The 12,506-nt window shown below is 45.1% G+C and overlaps 1 pseudogene; it reads left to right on the top strand.

The window, feature by feature from the left end:
- Positions 1-6,641: 6,641 nt before the first annotated feature.
- On the top strand, positions 6,642-11,370 carry LOC103727823 (annotated as a pseudogene).
- The last annotated feature ends 1,136 nt before the right edge of the window (positions 11,371-12,506 follow it).

The following is a 12,506-nucleotide window of genomic DNA, read 5'->3' as shown; positions in this document are numbered from 1 at the left end:
ACTTTTTCTGTTTTGCTGAAACCTGCTTCCTATTCCAGGATCGTTATCTGACTTTCGACTCTTTCAACCTTCCGACAGTTATGAAATGGATTATGTTCCTATTTAAGGATTGGCTCATGATGGTCTGGTAGATGACTAGGTGTTAGAAGACATTTATATACTCTTTTCTGCTACAAAGTAGCTCTGCCCTGGGTTCTGTAGCACTGACTTCTCAGGACTATGGCAGAATGCCTGAAAGAAATCAGCTTATCGGAGGAAAGATTTATTTTGACTCAGGACGGGGGATCTGGTGGCAGGAGCAGCTCTGTATGGAAACAGGAGAGTGAAGTGGTGGCTTGTTCACATCGCAGCAGATAGGAAGCAGCCGAAGTTGGAACCTGGGGACTGTGTAACCTTTGAAGACCCTATGATCCACTTCTAACAGGCAGGCTCCAACTCTTAAAGGTGCCATAGCCTTTAAAGTAGCTCCAGAGGTTGGAAACTGAGCATTGAGGATATGCCTTGGCTGGATATGGTAATGTATTCCTGTTACCCTAGCTCTTGGAAGGGAGAGGTAGGAAGATCAAGAGTTCAAGGCCAGCCTTTGTATAATGGGTTCAAAGCCAGCTTGGGCTGTATGAGACCCTCAAAAAACAAACAAAAATAAATTGAAGAAAAAAACAAAAAACATAAGCATGTGGAAGACATTCCAGATTCAAACTACAATGAGTAGTCACAAGGCCGAGAAAAATGTCACAAAGAGTCATGATGTAAGCCCTTGGATAACCTTATACACCGGTCCACATAAAACAGTGATGCTTATAGCTCCAAATGAGCATTCTTATCTCTACCCACTTGAATATGTTTCTTTCTGTGTGTTTTGTTTCTTTTCTGCCTGGATTCACTTGATGAACTATCTATGAAAAATGTTTTATACAGTCACACCTTCCTCATTTTTGTGGGCTACAGATTATACACTGAGAAATATTCCAGAATGCTAGAGCCACCAGAGTGCTCAGCAGTGTATGCGCTGACCTTCGATTCCTCTGGTAAACAAAATATTTAGCTTTAAGCATTTTAGCTCTCATGGGAACATCTTAGAAAAAACATTAATTTAGTTTTTTGCCTTTGTAACATAGTATATGAAACATTTGAGTTTTGGTTCCATTAGCTCTGCATTCCTTTCAAGAAAGCATTTTTCTGAGGCGGCTGTAATAAAACCAAGTGAATGAGCCAAATACGGAGTTGTCAGGAAGTACTTGTTGGATAGTTTTAAAACAACTTTCTTTTTGCTGATAGAAATGAAGCCAAGTCTTCTTTTCAAATATTACCTACTTAGAGATTTCACTATAAATTAAAATTCTTTCAAGGAGATGGTGGGAAACTGGTCATTAATATTTTGGAGAATTTTGTTTAATGTGGCTCTTCAAGAGGAAATAAAGGATTAATATGGGCTGCACCCACGTTAGCTGGAGTCCCCATACTTCCTAAGAGGAAAGCCCTGGACAATGGGGCCTTACACTTGTGCTATCATTACAGTACATAGGCGGGGCCAGACACATCCTTTATTTGAGCTTCCATTGTAGTTAAACAGACCATGGCTCACACACTTCCCCATTAGGCTTTTGGTAGATAGTCTCATGAAGATAAGTTCTTCATATATAACTGTAAAGGCAGCTCTAGGGCTGGGTGATATTTGCACTTGGTTGGATAAAGTTTAACTTGGAAGAAGAGCTATTTAATGATTTTTATATATAAAAAAGTTAAAATAAATATTGGTATTATTTTTCTAGTCAAGCATGAGCTACAAGATAAACACTGGGGCATGCATGTTCCAAATTCAGTGTGTTCTCTCAAAAGGCATGCTAACTAAGGATGTTATATAGTTATAAAAGTTAGAATTCTTTCTGCAGCTCAAAAATGAAAACAGCTTATAGCATAGATGCTGTACCTGATCAGAACCTACAGTTGACTCCAGTGTTCCCCAGTGCTGGCCTTTCATATTTTATTATTATTATTTTTTGAGACAGGGTTCTCCCTGTAGTCCTAGATGGGCTGGAACTAACTATGTAGATCAGGCTGGCCTCAGTCTCACAGAGATCCACCTGCTTCTTCCTCTTGAGTGTTGGGATTAAAGATGTGCACCACCACATTGGACCTTCATACTTAAAAAAATACATTTTATATTTTATTTTTATTTTATGTGTGTGAGTGTATTGCCTGCATATATGTAAGTGCACCTGTCATACAGTGCCCATGGAGGTCAGAAGAAGGGGTCAGATCCCCTGGAACTGGAGTTACAGACCATTGTTAGCCACCATGTAGGTGCTGGGATTTGAACCTGGGTCTTCTACAAGAGCAGCCAGTACTCTTAACTGCTGAGGCATATCTCCATCCCCCTTCACATTTACTGTTTACTGTTTCTTTACTTTTTCTACTTCTTCTTCTTTACTGTTTCTACATTTATTGATTTTCCAAGCCTAGTATGTTCTAGGCACTGGAGAGCAACCAAAAAATAGTTACGGCCCTTCCCCTCTAGAGACGGGCATCTTTGGTGGCTTTAGTGCAGTAATGTGGTAATGTGAGTGTGACCAGGGCCTGCGGAAGTCAGGGATGGTTTTTGAATGAAGAAATACTTAATGCTTAGTCTCTAAGAAAGAGCTGAGTTCACCAGGGGCAAAGTAGGTTAGAGTCAGACCAGGCCCTTGAAATGGGAATTACCTGTGAAAGGCAGAAGGAACGCAGCTTGTTGGGAAAGCTGCAAACATGGACAAAGCCAAAGACCAGTTCTCTTCTGAGCCTAAGTGAAAACCAGCTGTAAAATTTGTGAGGAGTGGGTCACCGAGCCCTTGGGTATCCAGTCCAGGAGTTACGTGTCCTCCACAGGGTGGGCAGTGGGTTTTCTGGAGGATTTAAGCTCCTGTAATTCATGTGGTGAGGGTTGTGGTAGGTAGAGAAGGCAGGTAGAGGCAGAAGAGGCCTGGAGTAGAAACATAGAGGCAGATAAGGGAGTGGGCAAAGGCTGGACACTGGTGTGTGCCTGAGACGGTCCCTTAAGATCTCTGTGCTTCCATTTCCATCGTGCCACAGCAATAACAGCGTGGCACATGTAACATTTGGTGTGCTTTGTGATTTAATAATCTACATGAAGCATTTAGAACAATAGTTTGCCCATTATAACAAGTGGTCTGTGTTATTCCTAGAAATCAGAGATGTGAGCAAATGTGAACTCTGAAAGCTTGCTCTGGTGGCCCACTAGAGAAAAGTTTAGGGGACACACCAGAGAACATGTTTGAAGACCACCAAATGAGGAGCTAGGCTAGTTTTTATTTGCTGACCACCATTCATGTCCTTGCTGGACCTGCACAGATCCCAGACAACACAAGATACCTGTAGTAGCTTTTTTCTCACTGCTGTGACAAAATACTTGACAGATGCAAGATAAGGAAGGATAGGTTTATTTTGGCTCACAGTATGAGATACAGTCAATCAAAGCAAGGAAGGCAGGACAGCAAGAGCTTGAGGCAGCTGGTCACATTGCAGCCACAGCCAGGAAGCAAGCAGAGAGAGATGAATGCTGGTTCAGCTTGCCCAGGACCCCAACGCAAGGAATGGTGACCACTCACATTTAGAGTAGGAATTTTTACCTCAATGAAGGGTTGAGAGGAGTCCGTGTCTTAATTTTGCAATTTTGTGAGAGTCTATAATTAGCACAAAACAAAACAAAACGCACTTGCTGAAGTAGAAAGAAATCATCTCACTGACTTTCCACTGCAGCCAGTCCACCTCCTTACCATGGCCTGAAGCAGTCTCAGCCTGCTGAGACTCTGGTGTCCCCCGTGCCCCTAGCCCCCAGTTATTCTTCAGCTAGATTCAGCACATCTGCCTAGAATGCTGCTCTCACTGCTAGTTCTTCAGAGAACTTGTCCCTGACGCCGTTATATATGGACCCTACCTGACTCTTCCTTCATAGACGTGTTTATGATCTGTGATAACGGTTTTAGATTCTAATGAACATGAGGGAAAACAAACAGATTATATCTGTTTTATTTATGCATATATCCTTGGTCACTCATAGAGTGTTTGACTTATAATTAGCATTAAATAAAAATTTATTGATAAAAAGATAGACTGGGAGCTGCCTCAGTGGTTAAAGCTCTTGCTGAGTAACTGTGGGAACTAGAGTTTGGTTTCTTAGAACCCCCATAAAGGCCAGGTGGGCGTGGAGGCTGGTTTGTAATTCCAGCCTCTGAAGGTGGAGGGCGGGGGCTCCTCAGAGCAACCTGACTAGCATGACTGGCCATTGACCAGAGAGCTCTGGGTTTGATTGAGGGACCTGCCTCATTGATAAAGGTAGAAGAGTGATGGAGGATGATTCCTGACATTAGCCAGGCCTCCAAATACAGGTACACCCACATATATGTGTGTCTACATGTGTAAACATGCATACACACATGAACAACAGACACAAATGGGAAAAGAAAAAAATATTAATAAAAAGAAAGAACAAACAAATATACTTTAAGGTTCTAGAAAATAAGGATGTCAGTATCAAAAATAGCTTCAGAAAGGCCGGGCATAGGGGCGGGAGAGATGGCTCAGTGGTTAAGAACACTGACTGTTCTTGCAGAAGACCCAGGTTCGAATCCCAGCAACCCACATGGCAGCTAACAACTGTCCGTAACTCCAGTTCCAGGGGATCCAACAGACTCTTCTGTCCTCTGTGGCCATTGCATGACATGGGTGTACTCACCTGCATGCAGCCAATACACACATACACATAAAATAAAATTAATAAATAAAAAATTTTAAAAAAGAAAGACCAAGCACTTTTCTGTTGCTGTGATAGAAACACTGATTCAAGCAATTTCTAGAAGGAAGTTTTTTTGAGCTTACGGTTCCAGGGGAACTACAGTCCATCATGGCAGGAGGCATGGTGGCTGGAGGTGGCTGGAGCAGGAGCAGCAGAAGTGAAGCTCTCACATCATCACACAGGCACAAGAAGCAAGAGAGCAACTGGAAATCCTGAAAGGCTTAAGAACTCTCTAAGCCCACCCCCAGTGATGTGCTTCCTCCAGGATAGCCACACCTCTAGGACCTCCCCAAACAGCGCCATCATCTGGGAACAAAATGTCCAAATACTTGGAGCCTATGGGGGACATTCTCATTCAAACCATCACAGTGGTGCACACCTTTAATCTCAGCACTGGGGAGGTAGAGGCAGATAGATGCTCTGTGACTTTGAGGTCAGTGTGGACTACATAGAGAGTCCAGGCCAGCCCTGCTACATAATGAAAACTTAAAGAAAGTGTCACAGGGCCGGAAAGAGTTAAGAACACTGGCTGCTCTTGCAGAGGACCTGAGTTCTGTTTCCAACACCCATATGGCAGTCCCAGTCCATAACTCTAGGTCCAGGGGATTCAACATTCACTTCTGGCCTCCTTGGGCACTGCACGAATGGGTATACTTACATACATGCAGGCAAAGTACTCATAAAGATAAAATAAAAATAAGGTACATTTTTAAAAAGTTTAAAGGAAGTGTCACTAGAGGGATTATTAAAACTTGAATTAACAAAGAATATCTGCAATGGGGAAATGTTGCAAGGTTCTGTCTTCAAATTATACATGCTGTAAGTTTTGTTGGCTCTGAAGTTCTGTGATCTAGTAAAACCCTGTAGAAACTGCCGTCAAATCTCAATATTTTAGGTCACCGCCACTAACCTGCACATTTATTTGGGTTTATTTGGATGTTTTTGTGCAAGATGAAGGAGGAGGTAAAGGACTGCATCCAGGCTACTTTACTGGAGGGTTCTGTTCTCTTCTTATTAAAGTTCTGAGTGCACGTGCCCGAGAATTCAGAAAATAAAGAAAGATAAGAGTAAAAAGGGAATAGCATAGTAAGCCTATTATCTAGTGAAATGTATTTGGATGCTTGTGCTGTTCTAGGAACATTTTACTGACATTAAGAGCACACTGCAGAGGGAGTACTGTATCCTCTCTAAAATGTTAGTATTGGAACAAGAGGTTTATATCAGTAAGCATTAGGTAAAAGCAGTGCTTTAAATGTTTCTAATATTTGCTTAAAATGCCTTCCCTAGAAGGTCTGGGGCTATAGCCTTGTGGTATAGCACTTGCCTAGTGCAGGCGAGAAAGTCTCAGAACTTCAAAAACAAAGCCTGCCTGAGAAACATTCACAAAAGAATAGCTTCCTAAGAGGAGGCTTACGGAGTCAAAGGGTATTAACATTTTTTAAAGCTCTCGACAAAATATGGCCCACTTGCTTTACAAAAATCCCACGCCTGTGCTCCTGCCGTATTTCAGCACTGCCCTGGTGTCCACTCAAGACTGATCTAGGCACGAGCCAGGCCCATGCTGGGCTTTTTCCAACAGGTGTGTTGCTAAGGTGCAAGAGGGGCCTGCCTCGGGGGTGGCCTTGTGTCGGAAATGACCTACAAACCTTGATACCCAGACAGCACCGTCCTAAGTGTCCTGCGTGGTAATTTTCCCACTCTTCTTGGGAGAAGTCTTAGACTTCATTTCTGGAGATTTCGGTGGATGATAAAAATAGAGGATGTAGGTTCATTGAAATTGCCAGAGCATTCTTTTGCACCTATGAAGAGTGGTGATTTGGGGGGAGATGCCTGTATTGCAGCTGGTCCCATGGTGCCTAAGGAATTTAGGGCACAATTAGAAGAGATGAAAGAGAGCACCAAAAGACGTGCACAATCCAGTGTCCGGCTTGAAAACAGGATTTCAAGCTTTGTGAATTCCACATCACAGCTGCGCATCCTGTCAGAGCCAAACCACTGGGTAATATCATTGGAAGCTAGCACTGACTTTTAAGAAAAAAGGTGAAACTTGAAAACAAGAGAGCAACTGACATTTCAAGAGGCTACAAGTTTTCTGGAGTGTAGCCATTTTTACTCTTATCGAGATAAGACTTAACTCCAATGAGTATTTCTGGCCCCTCCATCTGTTTTATTTTTCCATTTTTCCTCTTTCTCCCTCCCTTCCTTCATCCCTCCCTCCTCCTTCCTCTCTTTAAATTTTGAGACAGAGTGTTATATAGCCCAGGATAACCTTGACCTCATCCTGTAGCCAAGGCTGTCCCTGAACTTCAGATCCTTCTGCTTTTACCTCTTGAGTTCTGGGATTATGGCGTGTACCACCATGCCCAGTCTATGTGGTGCTGGAGATTTAACCTAGGGCTTTCTGCATGCTAGGCAAGTTCTCTACCAACTACATGGCCAGCCTTGACTCTTCAATCTGTATCTTAAATATTTACTTTAAAATTTCTGTCAGCTAGCTGAGTGTGATGGTGCATGCCTTTAATCCCAGCACTTGGGAGGCAGAGACAGGAGAATCTCTAGGAGATAGAGGTATAGTAGATTAACAACAGGTAAACAGCTGCCTGGCATGTGTGTGTTCTAGTTTGTTTCTCCATTGCTGTGATAAAATACTCTAACTAAAATGAACTTGGAGAAGAAAGGATTTATTTTATCTTACATCTGTCTACTCACAGTTCATCAGGGAGCCCAAGGTAGGAACTCAGGGCAGGAACCTGGAGGCAGGAGCTGGAGCACAGGCCATGGAGGAATGCTGCTTAATGGCTTGCTTCCCTGGTCCCTGCTCAATCTGCCTTCTTATACAACATAGGCCCACCTGCCCAGGGGTGGCACTACCCACAGTGGGCTAGACCCTCCCACATCACTCAGTAATCAAGAAGATGCCCCTCAGACATGGTCACAGGCCAGTCCAATGGAGGCAATTCCCCAATTGAGGTTTCCTCAACCTAGGTTGTCAAGTTGATGACACTGAAGCTATCCAGCACAGTGAGAGTGTGTGTGTGTGTGTGTGTGTGTGTGTGTGTGGTATATGTGTATGATGTTTATGTGTATATGTATATTGTGTATATGTTGTCAATATGTGTGGTTTATGAGTATGAGTTGTGTATACTGTGTATATGTTGTGAATATGGTGAGTGTGTGTTGTATGCAGAATGTATGTATTGTATGTATGTGGCATGATATGTGTGATGTGTGTGGTGTGTGAATATGTGTATAGTGTTATGTGGTATAAGTGCTTGGTTTATGTGTATATGTATATTGTGTATATGTTGTCAATATGTGTGGTTTATGAGTATGAGTTGTGTATACTGTGTATATGTTGTGAATATGGTGAGTGTGTGTTGTATGCAGAATGTATGTATTGTATGTATGTGGCATGATATGTGTGATGTGTGTGGTGTGTGAATATGTGTATAGTGTTATGTGGTATAAGTGTATAGTGTTATGTGGTATAAGTGCTTGGTGTGTGTGTGTGTGTATGTGTGTGTGTGGTATGGTACATGCTATGTGTGTGGTATGTGTTTGGTGTGAGTATGTGTGTGTGGTATTTGTGTGCCATGTGGTATCTGTGGTATGGTATGCATGTGTGATGTGTGTGTGGTGTGTGAATGTACACGGTGTGTGCATATGGACTATGGGGAGCACTAAGCCCGCACTGCATATCTGGTAGATGAGGTAATTCTGTACAACCTCAGAGGTTGGAAATTTCTTCTAAGTCTTGACATCCTGTGTGTGAGTAGTGAGGAAACCTGCAACTCTAGAACAACACAGCTTGGCATAAATATGCCTGTCTGGGGGCTGGAGAGATGGCTCAGTGGTTAACAGCACTGGTGCTCTTGCAGAGGACCCAAGTTCAGTTTCCAGCATCCATGTGGTGGTTACGACCACCTGAAACTCCAGTTCCAGGGGGTCTGACGCCCTCTTGGGCATTGCAGGACTCGGGTGCACTTGCATACATGCAAACAAAACACTCATACACATAAAATAAAAAATAAAATAGTAAATAAATAAGTAAATAAACATGTCTGTCCCTCAAAGCAAGAATAACGGTGACCTTAAATTCCTTGTGTTGCTGACAAAGATGGCATCCATGTGCTCTCATGATAGCCTTTGAAGGCATGCCTGGGTGTTCACTAATCACCACACAAATGATTATTTCTAAGCTTTCTTCACCCCCAACCATGTTTGTTGATACTATGATTAGATTATAGGAATTTTTTGAATGTCTCTCTGTGACAGCAGAGATAAAGAACAGCAGGAAGTAAGCTCTTTCAGTGAGAGCACGGTGCTAACAGGGTACCTCCCCTAGACCAGTGAGAGCACGGTGCTAACGGGGGTACCTCCCCTAGACCAGTGAGAGCACGGTGCTAATGGGGATCCCTCCCCTAGACCAGTGAGAGCACGGTGCTAGGGGGGTACCTCCCCTAGACCAGGGAGAGCACGGTGCTAACGGGGCTACTGTGAAAGCAGAGATAAAGAACAGCAGGAAGTAAGCTCTTTCAGTGAGAGCACGGTGCTAACAGGGTGCCTCCCCTAGACCAGTGAGAGCACGGTGCTAACGGGGGTACCTCCCCTAGACCAGTGAGAGCACAGTGCTAACGGGGGTACCTCCCCTAGACCAGGGAGAGCACGGTGCTAATGGGAATACCTCCCCTAGATCAGTGAGAACACAGTGCTAACGGGGGTACCTCCCCTAGACCAGAAAAGCAACTTCCTTGGTGACAGATTGATCATTCTTCTCACTGTTGCCACTGAGGATGTAGTCGTGAGGATCTTAGTGGGAGAAGATCCCCAAATTTACCTCCTGGCTTCTGGCCCCTCGAAGGTTTGTCATGACTGTCCTGCCACGCAAGGACTTTTAGTTCACAGAATATAGAGAGTTTGCCTCATGAACCAGCCCGGCCTTTACCTTGCAAAAGCCAGGCATCAACTGTCAGCTCATTCTTCACGTGGATGCCAAGAGGCCATGCCTGTGCTCACTGGACGAGAGGCTGGTGTTCTGAGTGGCTCCAGGAAACCTGGGCAGTGCCCATTGCAAATGCATCTCTGCCCAGTAGTGAGTAGCTACAGTCCTGACCGTGGCTCAGCTCTCATTCCTAGTGCTTGGGAATTATTGATTGAGGAAATCAGATATAAAGATGCTTGCTGTTTCTAAAACACGTCTGACCATCCTTCATCTTCCAGCCCACCTGGGGCAGAATCTGAAGTTGTCCTAACCCATGAATGTAGGAAAGGAGTCTAACAAAAGCTTTTCTGAGCATGTCTTTAGTACTTTAAAAAATGTATTTTCTAATTGATTGTAAACGCCTACCTGCAGTCTTTCCATGCTGCCCAGGGAGGGGTTCAATACAGTGTTGTTCTTGATTCTCATTATAATTTAAAGAGAAACTCTAACCCATTGTCCAGAGACCTAGATGTCTTATAAATGGAGAAGGATGGCCTCACATGCCTTACAGCAGGGACCCACTTAGGTGGCACCAACCTTGACTTCCAGATGCAACGGTACATCTACAAAAGGGAATGTGATGATATCTCCATCATGAAAACTGCCTTGGGCAGCTCGTGTCACTGCTGCCGTTTGCTGATGTCAATGTCATCTCCTCCAGGTACCCTGGCCAGTGAGCTGTGCTGAAGTTTGCTACTGCCACTGGAGCCACTCAAATTGCTGGCCAGATTCAAGCAGCCTTCAGGGAGTCACGTCTTCTGGTAGTGACTGATCACAGAGCTGGCCAGCAGCCCCTCACAGAGGCATCTTATGTCAACCTGCCTACCATCACTCTGTGTAACACAGATTCTCTGCGCTATGTAGACATTGTCAGCCCATACAACATCAAGGGAGCTCACTCAGTAGGTCTGACGGGGATGCTGGTCCAGGAAGTTCTGCGCATGTGTGCATTGGTGGGAGGCCACACCCGATCTCCACTTCTACAGAGATCCCGAAAAGATTGAGAAGGAAGAGCAGACTGCTTCTGAAAAGGCTGTGATCAATGAGGAATTTCATGGTGGACTGCACCGAGGCTCACCGATGGAAGATGGTGATGCAGATGCCCCCTGTGCCTCTCCAGCAGCTCCCTACTGAAATCTGGAGTGGCCACCTGGCCACTGAGGACTGTTCTGCAGTTCAACTGCTCAGGCCAAGGAATGGGCTGGAAAACTGAGTGGTTGTGACCTGTGCTTCTGTACGCACTTGAGCAGAGTGGGAAGAAGGTGGATATGGATGGAAAAGAAAGTTTCTTTAAAAAAAGAGCTTTACTTACCCAAAGCTTTTTGTTCACCATCACTTTTCCCATCATGTCTATGGTTACTGCATTCTAGAGCCTGAAACCCTCACACAGGCAAGACTAAGTGCCGTTAAAGACATTTTATGCGCTCAGTGTGTCACGTGTGTGTACTAGTTAACTGGTATGGGCTAGGTGTTATTCCCAAAACTGAAGTGCTTGCACTAGACCACATTCCAGTTCCCCTTTTCCCTAGGGAACCCACACATCCTCTTAACTTTGTATTCTCAACCTAAGAATCAGGAGATTGGATTAGGCTTGTAAGGTCCTATCCAGATGCTGAGTCTGGTCACTTGTCATGTTAATAACGACTCCAGTTTTTCCATGCTGTCTCTCCCACTGCCCATCACTAACCTCTTCCAAAGGCTGCAGCCTTGTGTGCCCTGGGAGCTTCTCCATTGGTCCCAGAGCTATGAGTCAAGAGGCCCCTGGTCTTAATCTTTAAGTATGACTTTGCTAAGCAGGTCATTTCATGTCTAGGTTTATATGCTTTAGGTTTCCCACATATAGAAACCACTCACTTTCCTACTTAAGATCAGTCACTCCAGATACATTTTATTTGTATTAAAATGTGTGTTGTGCTCTTTCCTGGACACCGGGGCTGACCTCTAGGCCTGGAACCATCACTGCTTCCTGATCCCTTGCATCCAGAGGAACCCAGTTCCTTCTCTCAGTGCCCAGGAGCCTTCTGGGTCTGGTCCTGCCCTCACCTCTCTCTGCTTCCCTGGGCCTGCATAACCCGCCTGCCTCTCTCCTGGGTAAGTCCAGCATGCTCTCTGTCCCTTGACTCCCCCAGCCTCATTCACCCTCCCATCTCCCCCTGCCCATCTGTCCTCCTGGGTGCTGTCCCATTCCTTTTCTTGGCACCCCAGACACCAGGGGAACCACCACTGCTTCCTGATCATTTGCATTCAGACCAACCCAGTTCCTTCTCAAGGTCCCCAGGAGCCCTCTGGGCCTGGTCCCGCCCTCACCTCCCTCTGCTTCCCTGGGCTGCACAACCCATCTCTCCTGAGAGCCCTCTGGGTATGGTCCTGCCCTCACCTCCCTCTGCTTCCCTGGGCTGTACAACCCACTAGCCTGGCTGTACAACTCAGGAACCCTATGGCCCTGGTGCCACATCACCTCCCTCTGCTTCCCTGGGCTACACAACCCTCCAGCCTCTTTCCTGGATACTTCCGCTGACCTTTCAGCTTCCTGAGCCTTGGGGCCTCTTCTTGCCCCCATCTCCCTTTGCATCTCTGGGTGGCATGGCCACCAGCTGCCTGAGACCAGCATCTTTCTTGGGCCCTGCTCCCAGGCTAGCCCAATCCCCATATTCCTGAGGACGTCTATTCTAGAGGGATCCAGACCTTAGGAGAAAGCCTAAGAGCATCTGATCCTCATCTGACTTGGGCCTC

This window comes from Nannospalax galili, unplaced genomic scaffold (assembly GCF_000622305.1).
Source record: "Nannospalax galili isolate Female #2095 unplaced genomic scaffold, S.galili_v1.0 scaffold127, whole genome shotgun sequence".
Classification (NCBI taxonomy): domain Eukaryota; kingdom Metazoa; phylum Chordata; class Mammalia; order Rodentia; family Spalacidae; genus Nannospalax; species Nannospalax galili.
This window is presented reverse-complemented; position numbering and strand designations above follow the sequence as displayed.